We start from the raw sequence: 15,957 nt of genomic DNA, 5'->3' as shown, positions 1-15,957 counted from the left end.
TTTTTAACATTCTCAGACTGCCTGATGTTTCGTCACCCTTGAGTGATTGAGCGAGAACAAACCGGGAATGCAGCTGTGCTGTGGAAGTCTGGATCCAAAGTATCAGCAGTCAAGGCCCAGACCTCGGTGAGTATATTCAGTCCGACAGTTTATAAGAAGCAAACAATAATTTGGCCTTTGCAACAAGAAACAGTGGAGAGCGGCATCATAAAAGAGTGTTTTTTTTTTGTTTTTTTTTGAAGTCTTGACTGTGTATAAATATTCAGATAATTCATTTTTTAAATGTCATCCCCTTGTCTGAGAGCTGTACAGCACTTCATGCATTGTGCATTCAAAGTAACACAACTCTGTAATAGAAAGTCTGGCAGTTCAGACACAAATAATACAGGACTCCACAGGGACAGATCTTTGTATGTCAGTTCCTTTGGGAGGACTTTCTCACATCTGATTGAAGAGGTCTGTTTGATATATAATGTTAGAAGTACACAAACTGATGATACATTAAACATACCCGTCGAGTGAAATGTGGCTGTTTAAAACAAATCTCAGTGTATTATATTATTTATCCCCTTACCTCTCTCGTGAACTCCCTGAACAGTGCCCCCTGCTGACAGCTGTGTCCCATCCTCTTCACTGTCATCTGAAGCACTGCAGCAACATAGATTATAATTTATATGAAGTCTGCAGCATAACTTGTTACAGACATTTCAAATTAAGATAGAGAACTGAATCATGAAGATTTAAACTGTAAATGTAATTACTTTGTAAGTGAAGATATGTTATTGTCTCTGTGCGACATGTATCAGCAATCAATACAATAAATAACAGTAAGATAGTGAACGAACACACAAGAAAACATTTCATAAAGCATGGAAGAAATGAAAACATTGCACCACCATTGTTTTATGAATTATATAAACCGATGTTTATTATAAAAATGAGAAGTTTTGAAAACTCTAATCTGGAAGCACCACATGGTCAACGAAAGTCTCTAGAGTGCACAAAGCGTAAAGAATGTTTTGTAAAACATTAATATGAAAATCAATAGCAGTAAAACGTCATTGGTTTTGACTTTTTTTATTCTCAGACTCACAGGCACGCACCAACAGAGCCAAACTGGAGATAAATACAACGCATGGAAGGAAGGTGTTCACAAAATCGAAATAACTGTAATTCGCAAACACCTATTGAAGTGGGGTACCGTACTGAATAGTTCAATATTGAGATTTGTTGTTTCCATAGTGCTTCAAGACAGTCTTAAAAACATTAAATCTGTCTGTATGTCATGCTAGAGCATAAGCTCCCCCATCATCCTTTTTGTGCTATGTGGGACTTTCTTGTCCTCCCTTTGTTATCTAACTAACTATCTGTATATTATAGTGCCTTTACTGCCTTCAACAGACTCAAGAGTACAAAGACAGACTACTGCTGCTGCTGCTGCTCAGAGATGAAATATTCAGAATCCATCCACACCTCTGACAGAGAGAGAGAGAGAGTTGAGGACTTGAACTCCTTCCTCTCTTCCCACATCTCTCCTACTGCTCTGCAACACATTCTCGCATGCAAGTCTGTTGCTAAGCAACTGTAAAATAAAGCAGCCAGCTCTGAAGTCAAAGTGAGAGAGAGGGAGAGAGACGGAGAGGAGAGAAGGAGAGTTCACAAGTACTGCAATCCACTACTGTTTGTTTGGATCTGTACATGATCCCACCACTGCTCGCTCCATGTACCATCTGTGGATCTGCGAGGACTTGTGACTTCTGCTTCCGTGTAGCCCAACCAATCAGCGCGGCTTTGGGGGGCGGGGCCCATTGGTTCCCTAGGTTACCTGTGTGATTGACATCCAGCCTCCTGCAGCGGAGCGCGCGGCAGTGTATCACTGATGCTCCTGCTTCTTCCCACCTTCCCTCCATCCTCCCCAGAAGACTGTGTGGAGAAATCTAGGAGAGAGACGGAGAGAAAACACAAGAGCAAAAGAAAAGAGGAATGCTGATTATTTAAAGTCCTTCTCTCTCATCTTTTTTCTGGGGGGATGAAAGCTGGAGCGTGTGAAGAAGCCGGCTAAAGGGGAGAGGAAAAGAAGGATTCCTGAAGAAGAGGGATTTGTGAGGTAAGAGAACCCCCACTCCACTTTTCTCTGTCTGTCTTGGCTTTCCAGTCACCTGTGAATAATGGGATAGCAGGTTTACCAGCCTGTCTTTGGTCTGTGTGTTACATATAAAAATATATGTGAGCGTGTGGGTGACACAGAAAGAGAAAAATTCTCTGCATGCTGCGTGGTGTAACAGTATAGTGCCAGTGGATGCCTGTTTTACAGTATCAGTTATGCAAAGGCTTTAGCTGAGTCAAAAGCTGCTGGTCTATATGGGACTATAGGAGCCAGAATGATTGAAAAGACACCCTACGTATCTGGTGTTTAAGGGCTACAGTTAAAGCTGAGGCCAGGATTTCTGGGCTCGTCTACTGTATCTGCATAGGAGGAGGAGTATTAATTACATAACACTCCATCTCAACTCCTAGATCAGGGCTGTGCAGCATCGCCGTACTGTCCCACTAGTCTACTCTAGAAAATCTTCACTGCTACAATAACCAGAAAGACACGGAGGCTGGCTCCAGTTGGACTTTGTACTTCGTCTTTGTGCTTATGCCCGTGTGGGATTTTCTAGCACTTTATTGGTGGAGACTGCATGTGCGAGTTAACAAGTGGGCCGGTGAAAACATTTTAAAAAGTCCCAATGAGATGCAGGCCATACATTAGTTTGAACGTGCTGTAAATGAACTGCATTTGTGAATTGTGACACCCCTCAGTACCACCAGGACTCCCCCCAAAAACACATCCATTAGTCACCTCGGGTCAGGCCACAGCCGGCTCCTCTGTGCCCTCAGGACTCTGTTTTCAGCTCGGATGCTCTTCAGCAAAGACTCCTCTGTCCGACCACCTGAGGACCCCTCACACACTTTAAGGCTGTTTTTTTTTTAGATCAGGTTTGTATTTGTTTTTTCAAGATTTTGGTGGGCCACAGAGAGAATATTGAGCTTTTGTAGACAATTTTCTAAAGTCCAAATGTCTACAAATTAGATTCAGGGAGAGATAGATTTTCACAACCTTTCAAGGAAACGTCTGTATTTTATTTCTCTTGAGTTGAGGCTGATTTACTCAGAGATTAAAGTAAAAACATGCAAACTAACAGTTATGCAATAGAAAGACATTTGTAACTGATGAATTGCAATGAGCATCATTAATATATTGTAGGTTTTTAAGTCAAATATTGCAGATTTGTGACAAAATCAAACAAGTTTAGGACTTTTTCTACTTTTAAACTTATGTCAAAGTTCATTCAAAATGTTATTCACAAAAACCTTACAACATTTCAGGCAATGCACAAATCTGAGGAGTTGCCTCTATTCTGAGACTTACTGGTTGTTTAACTACTCTGCAATCTTCTACACCAAACCACAAGTTGACTTACTGAGAGAATAAAGACAACACCCTTCCTAATACTAAATTGTGTGTTGTACACATGAAGCAATTAACCCTGTTCCCTATTCAATGAATAATCTTCAACTGTTTGAAAGGAGGGAAGAAATGCTTGGCAGAGCGGATCATTTTTTTCCCAGTAATGTTTGAGGGAACCACTTATTTTTTGTAAAGATCACTACACATCCAAACTTGAACTTCTCAGGCAGCTGTCAGGAGGGAAAGCGTGCCATCTATTGATCTGTGGTTTGCACTTTGATCTCTGGCTTCTCTTGTTCAAGTCAAAGTGTCCTTGACAGAGACTCTGAACTTGGAGTTGCCCTATATAGACAGGCCAGCACCTTGTGTTGCAGCTCTGCCACTGTCGCAGTGTGAATTCTTTATGTGAATAAACCCAAAGTGTTGCAAAGTGTTTGGTCCATCACGGTAGAAACTGTGACAAAAGCTTTGAACCATTGACGTTAAAGTCCCACTCAGCTTCCTTTTGCGACGGACAAATCAAACATGTATTTTAAGGCAAAATGGATACTAATAATATATGGCACTAAGTGCACCATATAGCCTCCAAAACTACCTGGCACTATACAAAGGGCTTTGTTACAACATTTAGCATCGAATAGATGTTTTCCTTTCTCTGCTCATGGCTCACACGCCTCCTCCTGAATGGAGACCTTTTCTTTTCAACCATCTCGATATCTGACTCACTCTGCTCATAAAACTCTGCTCCATCTTGTCAACAAGACCAGAAAGGACATAGCAACGTAACAGGTTCAGAAACTTTGTCCCAGGTAACCTAAAGCAGTTTTGTAACCTGTCCTGGCCAAATATTTTGTTCATCTGTATTTCTGTGGCTATAGGTCCGATATTAGCCCACACTGAATTCAGAGCATCATTGCAGATATTAATCTATGGTATAAATCGCTCTGCTCAGATGGAGGCTGCAGGCTTCCTGTTTGCCATCACTGTTAATCAGATATTCCACAGCGTTACAGTAGCTTCAGATGGAGGTGTTGGGGTCTCTCGAGCTACTGCCTGTCTGCCTGCCTGCGTAGGAGGGAACATCTCATCTTCACAGCTCCGTCTACTGCAGATAGAAAGCCCTGCGATTTGTTTCTGCTTCATTAGCCTGTATGCAGAGCAGTGGTAGGGGAGATGACGGAGTGAGGGGGAAGAGAGGGGATAGGGGCCAGATCTGAGCTCACCACATCACAAGTACATAATATTCAACGTAACCCACGGATTCACTGGGATGTCCCAGAGCTAACACATTCTTCCAGCCAAGTTTACAGTAACATAAGCAGACATGTGATCAGAGCCTGAGTCCTAAGACTCGTATATCTCCTGATCATGACGGTTTCATGTTTTGGAACAGCCTGCGTGACGGTTTATCGTTGGACATGTGTCAACAAGAGGAGCAAAAATGAAGTAAAAAAACCAATATCATCATCATCAGTGCACTTATTTCAGTAATTTGTGATTTGTTGGAAAATATGTTGATTATTAATATTTAACTGAGATGAGAAAGAAACATGTTGTCCTTTTCACAATACACAAATGAATACACCCACACACGAGCATTAGTATTTCTGAGGGCCCTCACTGAAAAAATGAATCAATGCTCCCGAAGTTAACTTTGGCCGTCACGACATGCAACAACTTTATTCTCTATTAATGTCAGATATTAAACTCAACCGTCAAGAGTATATACAGTAGCAAGTCAAAATGACAAGTTTCTGGGCAGCAGTAGCCCAATCCGGCAGCAGTAGCCAGTGCGGACCAAATCTGGAAATTTGTCTGGTAGCTGGAGAGGTTCCAGACCACTTGTTGAACAGTGCCGGGCTGCCGTTTAGCAAGGCGGCCTGACATCTCTCTGTCAGTCCTTTTTCTGCATGAGTATAATTCAGCCCATGTGTGTGTTCCCCTTTGAGATCAATACAGTAAAATAAAAATAAAAAGTGCAACTCAAATGTAATTGTGGCAGAATGAAGCACAATTTAATAAGAGAAGCTGCATAAAGATAATATAAATACAACCTTCATACCAAACTCTGCATGTTTATAAAAAAAACCTTCGCGGCCAGGAGACCATTAACTTAGCTTAGTGAACTTTATGACTCAAAGCAGGGCGAAATGATAGGCCAAACTGTAAAAAGAACAGATTAGGGCGCACTTGCTGTTTCCCCTGATTTCAGTCTTCATGTTTTACTGCTCAAAGCAAGGCAGCTTTATTTGTTACCCATTTCAAACACAGACAACTCAGTGTTTTATGAAGCAAATTTAATGTTCAGAATGACATTCAATATAAAAACACTAGTATTCTTGTGCCATTTTTCGAAAAATAAACGTTTAAAATACTGTAATACATGGGGTGCCTGTGGTTGGTGCTTAGGCTGTTTTTGTCCAATGGGTTCAAGTCCATCCTGTGGCTCATTTCCTTTGTCGTTCCCCGCTCTCCCTTCCCCCGATTTCTGCCTCTGTCCACTGCCCCGTCTCTCAATGGAAGCATAAAAACCCTTAGCCTTAACCTTTACAAAAAAAAAACCCCAATTTGAATTCAGTGCAGATTATAGATTATAGAATTATAGAATTATAGATTATAGAATCCAAGATGGTGGCGCGGGTGCACGCAGCGGCTCCTCTCTCTCCCAAGGACCTTGATATCTAGCGGTGACAAATTCCCCACAATGCAAGAAGTACCATAAAGTAGATACTCACTTAAATGAGCAGAAGAATGATAACAGAAGTTTAACTTAAATTGCGGGAGTTGAGTCCACCTTTTTGCATCTTGAGAGTCAAACTAATCTATTTGGTTTGACTTTAGGTTCTACCAGCTGAATGTTTTCTACAGATCAAAAACCACTTCATATGTACTTAAGTCTTCAACTATCTGCTGGCTGAAACTCATTCTTTGAAATTATAAAAAAAAAAAACATATTCTATTTTCGGCACACGTCTGGGCATCATATGCACATAATGTGCGTAACTCTGACAACTCTTTACCTTTTACATCCAATAACATCAATTTACATCAATATCCAGCAGTTACTTTACAACATTACTGGTCATGTAAACCAAGTGACTCACTCAAATGAGTCATTGCAGGTTTTGATTTGAGAGCCCATCCCAATTCTTCAAAGCACAAGTTTACGTTGAACTTTTTTTTTACAGAGGGGTTAAAAAATGAGCAGTGACACATAAGACAGCAGCTCTTGCTCTTTAGATATACTTGACATGTATAATTGGAGTCTGTGAAAATGAGGCTTTAAATCTCTACTGTACTGACTGAATCATATGAGGGGATCTGGATGATGCGGATGGTGTTTTTGCACAGGAGAGGCGCTGCTTGGGGAGTTGCTTGTGCATCATTTATACACCTACACATGTAAAAACTGATGAACAAGACATCTAGAATATTTATGTGAGATAACACAGAGAAGCCGATGAAAAGCCATCAGCGCTGAAACAAGAAGATGAAGAAATGTTATTTCTTGAGAACAAATTCAAAGAAGAATTCAAGAATTTAGGGAGACGTGAAAAGTATGGCACCTTTTCATCGCTGTGGTATAGATGCAAAGATTACCTTTAACCTGACACATGGGTCTGATTCACATTCTGGCTTCCCCTCTTTTTTACCAGGACCATCATCCTCTAAGTGACAAATTCTTTCTGAGGGCGATTCAGTCATGACACCCCTGTGGCATCAACTGTATCACCATCACGCAGCACTGTGGGGTTTCTGTTTCAACATCCCACAAACAAATGTAGTGTCTATGAAAAAACATCTAAGACTCAGCATGGAGGATGCAACTGAAATGTTTGTTGCCTGGCAACATTTTTGGCAACATTTGGTAGTTGGACATCCTGATCGAGCTTCAACAGTTTGATTTTGTTCTACGGGTTACACACTGACCTTTGTCAGTAGTGTCTGAAGTTGTTTGTAGAATTTTTATCCGAGGAGAGTATACATTTTTTTTTCTTTTGTTTTAGCGAGGAATGTGTTGACCTGCAAAATTATTATACTAAGATTACAAAATGTCTTACCCATACCATCATTTATTTTCTCCCCCTTACCTCATAGTCATAGTATTGGGTATTGTAAAATAAGAAGTGGACGTAGTGGGGTCGCTAGTTGTCTCGTGGAGTTTTTGCGCCTCATGTACAGAGGCTGTGGCCCCCTGTAGCAGGTGGTCCACGTTCAAATCCGGCATGTGGCTATTGCTTCACAATATAATTGATTCAAGTAAAACACACAAGGCATTCATGATAAAGGAAAGTGATGGAAATAAAGTCCTGTATACATTAATGTGTCTGATTACACTCAGTTTTACTAATGTAACAATAATTGGCCTTTATCACAGATGTTTTGGCTTAATGGCTGATTTCCATTTGGCTTCGTCTGCTTCAGGGTTATTGTCGCTCTAACATGGCGGGCCAATTCAACACAGCTGAACCAGCTGCTAATGTTACTTTTCAACCTTGTGTTTTTATACTTTAACAAACGAAATTGTCTGTTTTTTCTAAAAGGGCTCTTTGGGGAGAGAGATGCACTTTGATGTTTGCTGGAAAGAGAACTTTGAGAGACAGCCTATATTTATTTCAGAAGACAACAATTTAACAATTTACTAAATACATTCATAAGTCTGTCAAGATCTGTCACCAACAAATCCTTCAAATGTTCATGCAAAAAATGCTTATTTCCTCTAGAAGCCCAGGGTTCCTGTTTTTTCTGCCCCCCATCTGCAGAACTAAAGCATTTGTCTCCAGTTAATTTACATTCATGAAGATTGGTTTCATCAGCAGACCTCAAGCACAGGCCTGGACTCTTAAGAGAGGTCTAATCAGCCAGAAAAAATACAATTAAAGAGGTCCAGTTTCAATAAAGGCACCCTGATCTATATATACAGACAAACAGGCTGTTTGAAACACAAGTGTTTTTGAATGACCTTAAGATCAAACAGTCTGGAGGACTATGTGCAAGTGTGTCTGTATGTCTGTGAGTTGTCTGTTACTGTATGGTTGCATCACTCTCAGAAGGATGCTGAATAAAAAGGGAAAGAGGGGAAAGATGCACAGAAAGGCGGGAGAGACAGATGAGAGAAAAATAGCATGCCAGGTTTTTGTCACCCTTTTAATGTCAACATTTAAAGATAGTTTATTCATCTGTCAGAAATCTAGAAATGATGAAAGAGTTAAACAGACTTGGAAAGAGTGACTCATTCAGTGACAAGCTTTAAACTGTCTCCATTATTAACAACATGACGCCTTTATAAACTGTGATTGACAAACAGCCGCTCTCTGAATGTCTCCGGCTGTCCCTGAAGCTTCAGATAACCTGCGTGAAATAAGGGATCAAATTCATAAGAGTGGGAATAACACTGGCAGAACACAATACAACATAGAAACATTTTTTTTTTTTCAAATATTGTAATGTGCTTGTCTGTGATATTTCACACAGAAAAACATTTTCACCGCCATCTCTGCTTAAACACAATAATGTGAAATGATATTGGCTGAAATGTTCTTCTTAAAAAGCAAAAGAACCATGAAAACATTCACAATTACAACTATCAGACACAAAATGTACTTACTGACGTACCACAAGAAAACCCAAAACAGGACAAACAGTCCAGCGATAAGGTCTCACCCCATGTATAGAGATAGAGCAATCCTAGAAAGCAGCCCGGGTTCAAGACCCATCCTTAGTCCTATCGAAGGTCTACCCAATATGGGATTTTTTTTTGTTTTTTTTTCCTGATATTGATATTTTTGGCCGATGTCTATCAATCTTTATGGATAGAAAGAAACAGTCAAAGACATTTTTTTCACTGATCACTCATATGCTGTTCTTAAACTTTTGTGAAAGAGATTTTGAATGAATCAACAAAACTATACTTGTGAAATTAACAAAATAAATAACAAACCCAAACCCAAATTAAATAAACCTATTTATATCTGCATATCGGAGATAAAAGTGGCCGATATCGACTGCGTGCTGTCCTATCTCTAAATTATGGCAACTTACGGCAGCAAAGAAGCCCCCAAAAAACATCCACAAAGAGACATTAATAGCAACAAAGAAAAAATAAATGTCCAGAACGTTTCAAAGAAAGAAAGCAATCTCACATAAAACAACCACAAGGAGACACAAAAGAGACAACACAACCTGGGAGATCCAAAACCTCTGCTAAAAATAAAATGGCGACAAAGTGGCTCAAAGGGACTTTAAGGAGACTCAACACGATCACCAAAAAGAGACTCAAAAAGGCCCATGAAACTCCTTAAATGTTACTTTATCTATCCCTGCTGTCTAAACCAATTTGTGGATGGACAGCGTGGAGCTTGCCTTATTTCATCAGGCTGAGTCATGTTTTCATTCACTTTCTGCCCTTTGCTCAATACAGCAATCGAAATCAAAAGCCATGAATCTAAAAAAAGGTTCTGTTGACAGCCTCACTGTGTTCATGTTTTATCATCAGCTCTACATCAACAAACGACCCAGAGGTCTGCTCACAAAATGATTTGAATTGCAGAAATAATCCAACTATTTACAGAAGACTTCCTTAAATGTGTGTTCGTGTAACTGAGCTTCATGAGATCACAATGGAATGAATGAAAAACGAAGTAAAGCAGTTATTCTGGGATGTTAACAGATAAACAGACCGGTTTCTTCCTCAGTGATACACTTGGTTGGGTTTTATAGATTTATTTGAAGCTTGTACTTGTTCTGAGAGAGAGAGAGAGAGAGAGAGAGAGAGAGAGAGAGAGAGAGAGAGAGAGAGAGAGAGAGAGAGACACACACACACACACACACACACACACACACACACACACACACACACACACACACACACACACACACACACACACACACACACACACACAGAGTGAAAGTGGACTCTGACTTATTCTGACTCTTGTTGTTGACAGTTGTCAGAACAGGCGGCTTATGCCTGTAATTTCTTCACTTCAATTTGTTTGAAGTTCTTTCTGACTAATTCAGTGTCATTCGCTACTTATTTAGAAAATTAAACATTCAATTTACATTTTTGTGCGTCACAGTTTATAGTGCTGGTGTTTGTGTTTATTTGAGTGAGAGAGGGAAAGTGTGAGTCATCCCTCCCTACCGTTTGCCAATTAGACTGAGCTTTGGGGTTGACAGTCGACAACTGCCTGCAATTATTACATGTTCGGGTCGGTTAATGTGTACAGTGTAAATTCCTTGAGTAAAAGCCCTAAATCACAAACTTACCTGAGAGGCCCCGAAAAACTTACAATGAAAATGTCCCAAGCTGTGTTACTTTATTTTAGGCTGGAATTTGCAAGTGTGTTTTTTTTCTTTTATATCTTTGGATTCCTTTGGTTGGACTTAACATTCACATCCAGAGCCCAGTTGAAAACAACCATCAATATTCAACCTTGTATTTTACAAACACTTTGATACACATTTCTTGATCACAAGCTTTTAGAAACACTGGAAACCATCAATCCAAAGGAAGACACTTTACCCATCAAAATTGGTTTACAAAGTGAGCTGTGCAAAGTCTGACACATTATCTTGAGTCAGAAGATGACACTAAGAGACCTTAACCACAAATAAACAAAAATCTTCAAGACGTCAACAAGGAGATTTAAAACTGTCCCAGAGTGGTGCATAAAGGTGTCTCAATACAAACACACAAGAGAAGCAAAGCAACAAGAAAGAAACAAAAATCAATCACAACATGAGACAAAACAACTGCACAGTGTCACAATTCAACAAAGAAAAAACAAAACAACCACAGATACCATGACAATCACTGAGACAAACAACTGCAATCAAAACAAACAGCGAGATATACAAAGCTGCCAGTGCAGTGAAGAAAAAAACACCTGACAAAAATGACAAAATAGGGCCACAACAAGCACTTATAAAGAGAGACAAAAACATTCACAAAGTGAGAATATACTACAAAGTGTCACACACTGACCACAAGGAAAAACTAGACAACCACAAAGACACAAAACACGCACCGTCTCAGAGGTACACAATTAAAACAGAGTGGTAACAAATAATCAAAGTGCCACTAAACAAACACAAAGAGCAAATCTACTCACACACCGCCTCACAAAGAGATACAAAAAGCAACTAAAAAGTGTAAAAAGACAACCACTGAAGAGCCACAAAATACATGTGAAAAAACAAAACAACCCCAAAGCTACACAAAACATCCAAAGAGTCACTGAACTGCCAAAAAATAAACAAAACAACCAACTTCACAACACCACTACAGAGTGAAAAACCACAAAGACACTTCTACAACCCCAAAGAAGGTTTGAATCGAGAACAAAAGAAGAGTAGCAAGAGACTTATATAATCCAGCTTCTTTTATCTGCGTCAGAAATACAGGTTTAAGCATATTTCCTTAAAAGTAATAACCATTTTTATTGTGTTACTATTAGATATAAATGAGCAGATTGTATGAAAACAGATTATGCAAAGTGTTTCAGAATATGATACTTGCGGCAACAAAACTTGGAAGGTAAAGGGAAAGAGGGGAAAATGGGGAAGGACAGAAAGGATTAGAGGAAGGACACAAGTTAAAAGAGAGGAAACCAGTCGGCTCTGGCAGCTCATCCACTGTAGTTTTCCAGCAAGCTTTCAGTGTACCATCTGCTGTCTGATCCATTCACTATTTACTGTATTAAATAATCTGTGGTCCCACAATCACTAAGAAGCTTTGCTGCCGATAAATAATGGTTGACAATAAATAATTTGATTCAATTGCTCAATATGAGAAACCACAATATTTATTATGATATGGGGGGTGTAAGAGATACTCTGAGGCCTTTTTTAATTTCTATATTTCATTGTCGATTGTATTAAAGCTTCATGATATATTTTGGTGGTGAGAGTTATTCATAACAAGGGGCATGGCTGATCTGACTGACAGGCTTGTTGTAGCTATTTATTAGGTGGCTTAAGCCGACCTCAGCTGCAGCTCTTTGCTTATTAGTCCGTTGATCGAAAGTTGGTTTTTAAGCAGCATTTCCAAAATGTTGGATGTATGTATGTACCATCGTTTGGCTTCAAAAGTCAGCTTCAGAATCCAATGGTTGATGTCATTGAGACTTTGTATGCATGCAGTATACGGTGGGCTGGCCTTGGTCAGAAATTTAATGTCGTTTTAAGATTTGTTCTGTACACACAACAGAACAGGTGTGGGCGGATAAAAACACGGATGCTTCCTTGCTGATGTGTTTTGATCATGTATGTTGTTTGTGAGGTGGGAGTCAAATGTTAATCACAGATTGCAGCAGTCTACCAACATAGCCTGTGAATGTGCAGCTGAAAGGAACAGTGAGTGATCTGTATGGACAGTCATGAGTCATGTTGATAACAGCCTGGAGAAGTTTATTTCAATTTTACGTGTGTGTGTGTGTGTGTGTGTGTGTGTGTGTGTGTGCGTGTGTGTGTGTGTGTAGCAGGTTCCAGTGATGAATGTCACATTAATAGTAGATTAAAAGGTAAATGAGACGATCAACAATGAAAAACAAGTTCTTTCGCTTTACAATATCCACAGTATTCTCACAATCAGTGGAGTCGCCCCCTGCTGGCGTTAAAGAAGAATGCAGTGTTCATGCATTTCTAAATTAGCTTATTTTTTAGCTCTACAGATAAGTTCACCTCCCATACGTTCTTTGCTCTTCACAGTATACAGCATGCTGAGATAAATATTTTACAATGAAGATGATGATGAATGTTACTGAGACAGATCTCACTTCCACTCCTCTCTTCACCACACTCCTCTCTTGCTCTTGCTCTGCTCATTAGTTTCCATGGTAACAGAGTGTTGCTGTGCTGGTCGTCAGGCTGCCCACTCAGCCCGCACAACTCAAACACACGCATACGCACAGACTTGCATACACACACAACCATTCACCCTGATATAATCGATGACATATTTATGCATGACCCAAGGACACACAACACTGGCACAGTAACGCTACAAGTTTCTTGTTAGTTTTGGCTTTCATACCATAAAAGCTGTTCTAAGCATCTCCGAGAAACTGTGAGGTCTTTATGTGTCCATAGGTCTGGTGTGTGTGTGTGTGTGTGTGTGTGTGTGTGTGTGTGTGTGTGTGCGTGTGTGTCCAAAACTGAGACAAAATATTGATTTAATCTCTTTGGGAATAGGCTGGTCAGAAGTAGTATGGGTATGTCTGAAGACTTTAGGTCGCTATCAAACACATGCACACACACACGTGCACACACATAAAGGGAAGTTGTTCCTCTGGAGGTTAGAAATCAGGAACACACACCAGCACTAAAGTCAGTCAGATCTGATGTGTGTGAGGATAGCTAGCCCACTCAGAGCGCTGCAGAGACAAAGGCAGAAACAGAAATACCAAAGTAGGTTAGAGCAAAGCATTCTGGGATAGCAGGATACCCCCTGGCTTCTGCAAGAAGCTCTGTTTCTTTCTTTCTTTCTTCCTCTTACTGCTGCTTTCTTTTATTCTTTCTTTCACTTTTTTTCATGTTTTGCTTATTTTTAGATTTCTCTTTTACATTTCTTTTCTTTTGTGCTTCAAGAAAAAAATCTGCTGTGTATTCATGAGTGAGAAAGAGGTTAACGGCACTGTAACTTATTCTAAATGGGCCATGGATTTCTTTAACCTTCAGTTCTGTAGTGCATTGGCAGCATGGATACCTGATGCATTGTGTTCATGTGGCTGCATCTTGAGTCTCTTATTCCAGTTTCTGCCACTATGTGGAGTCAAGACAAACACAAGATCCTCTTCTGGTTGTAGGTGCTCAAATAATGCCTTGATTTTTTTTTTTTTAGCTTTAAATTCAGGATACTTACATGATTCATACACTGAAAAACAACACACTATTTTATAAGTTTCTATTTCCAAAGTTACACATATTATTATTACCGGTGTAGGAGATTAGAAATAGAATCTGGTTTAGAAAGTTATTTGGATATTACACAGGTACTGCTCTTAAACATAACAGTGAGGTAATTTTATTTTTATGAATTTTCAGTTTAATGAGTCCCTCTCATATATATTTGGGAGTAGTTGAGATTAGACTGTTTTAGCAGTTGTTAAATTATTTTATTTGACTGTGATTTCTTGTTTATTTTAATCACTTCAGAGCAGATTATTTACAATATGTTTTTAACCATTAAAATCTGTCAACATAAATAACTTTCTAGAGCTTCCAATCATCATTTAGAGACAGACGATGAGTATGTTTGTGGCATTATCATTCAAACCCTGTCAGTAACATGCACCCATGTACACTCAACAAAAATATAAACGCAACACTTTTGTTTTTGCTCCCATTTGTCATGAGATGGACTCAAAGATCTAAAATTCATTCCAGATACACAATATTACCATTTCTCTCAAACATTGTTCATAAATCTGTCTAAATGTGTGATAGTGAGCACTTTTGCTTTGCTGAGACAATCCATCCCACCTCACAGGTGTGCCACATCAAGATGCTCATCAGACACCATGATTAGTGCATAGGTGTACCTTAGACTGTCCACAATAAAAGGCCACCCTGAAATGTGCAGTTTTTGCTTTATTGAGGGTCTGGGGACTCAGAACCAGTCAGTATCTGGTGACCACCATTTGCCTCATGCAGTGCAACACATCTTCTTCGCATAGAGTTTATCAGATTGTCAATTGTGGCCTGTGGAATGTTGGTCCACTCCTCTTCAATGGCTGTGCGAAGTTGCTGGATATTAGTGGGAACTGGTACGCGCTGTCGTATACGCCGGTCAAGCACATCCCAAACATGCTCAATGGGTGACATGTCCGGTGAGTATGCTGGCCATGCAAGAACTGGGACATTTTCAGCTTCCAAGAATTGTGTACAGATCCTTGCAACATGGGGCCGTGCATTATCTTGCTGAAACATGAGGTGATGTTCATGGATGTATGGCACAACAATGGGCCTCAGGATCTCATCACGGTATCTCTGTGCATTCAAAATGCCATCAATAAAATGCACCTGTGTTCTTCGTCCATAACAGATGCCTGCCCATACCATAACCCCACCACCACCATGGGCCACTCGATCCACAACATTGACATCAGCAAAGCGCTCACCCACACGACGCCACACACGCTGTCTGCCATCTGCCCTGAACAATGTAAACCGAGATTCATCCGTGAAGAGAACACCTCTCCAACGTGCCAGACGCCATCGAATGTGAGCATTTGCCCACTCAAGTCTGTTACGGCGACGATCTGGAGTCAGGTTAAGACCCCGATGAGGACGACGAGCATGCAGTTGAGCTTCCCTGAGACGGTTTCTGACAGTTTGTGCAGAAATTCTTTGGTTATGCAAACCAATTGTTTCAGCAGCTGTCTGAGTAGCTGGTCTCAGACGATCTGGAGGTGAACCTGCTGGATGTGGAGGTCCTGGGCTGGTGTGGTTACACGTGGTCTGCGGTTGTGAGGCCGGTTGGATGTACTGCCATATTCTCT

The 15,957-nt window shown here is 40.2% G+C and overlaps 1 protein-coding gene across 1 annotated transcript in view; it reads left to right on the top strand.

Moving 5' to 3' along the window:
• Positions 1 to 1,417: 1,417 nt before the first annotated feature.
• Positions 1,418 to 15,957, top strand: part of lrrc7 (leucine rich repeat containing 7) — a 98,824-nt gene continuing 84,284 nt past the window's right edge. Inside the window, exon 1 of the mRNA XM_079349718.1 lies at positions 1,418 to 2,107. The gene's annotated coding sequence lies outside the window, so the exon portion shown is untranslated. The remainder of the gene's footprint in view (positions 2,108 to 15,957) is intronic.

This window comes from Symphodus melops (genome assembly GCF_947650265.1).
Source record: "Symphodus melops genome assembly, chromosome: 8".
In the NCBI taxonomy this organism is placed as follows: Eukaryota; Metazoa; Chordata; class Actinopteri; order Labriformes; family Labridae; genus Symphodus; species Symphodus melops.
Note: the sequence above shows the minus strand (reverse complement) of the source record. Positions and strands in the feature narration are given on the sequence as shown.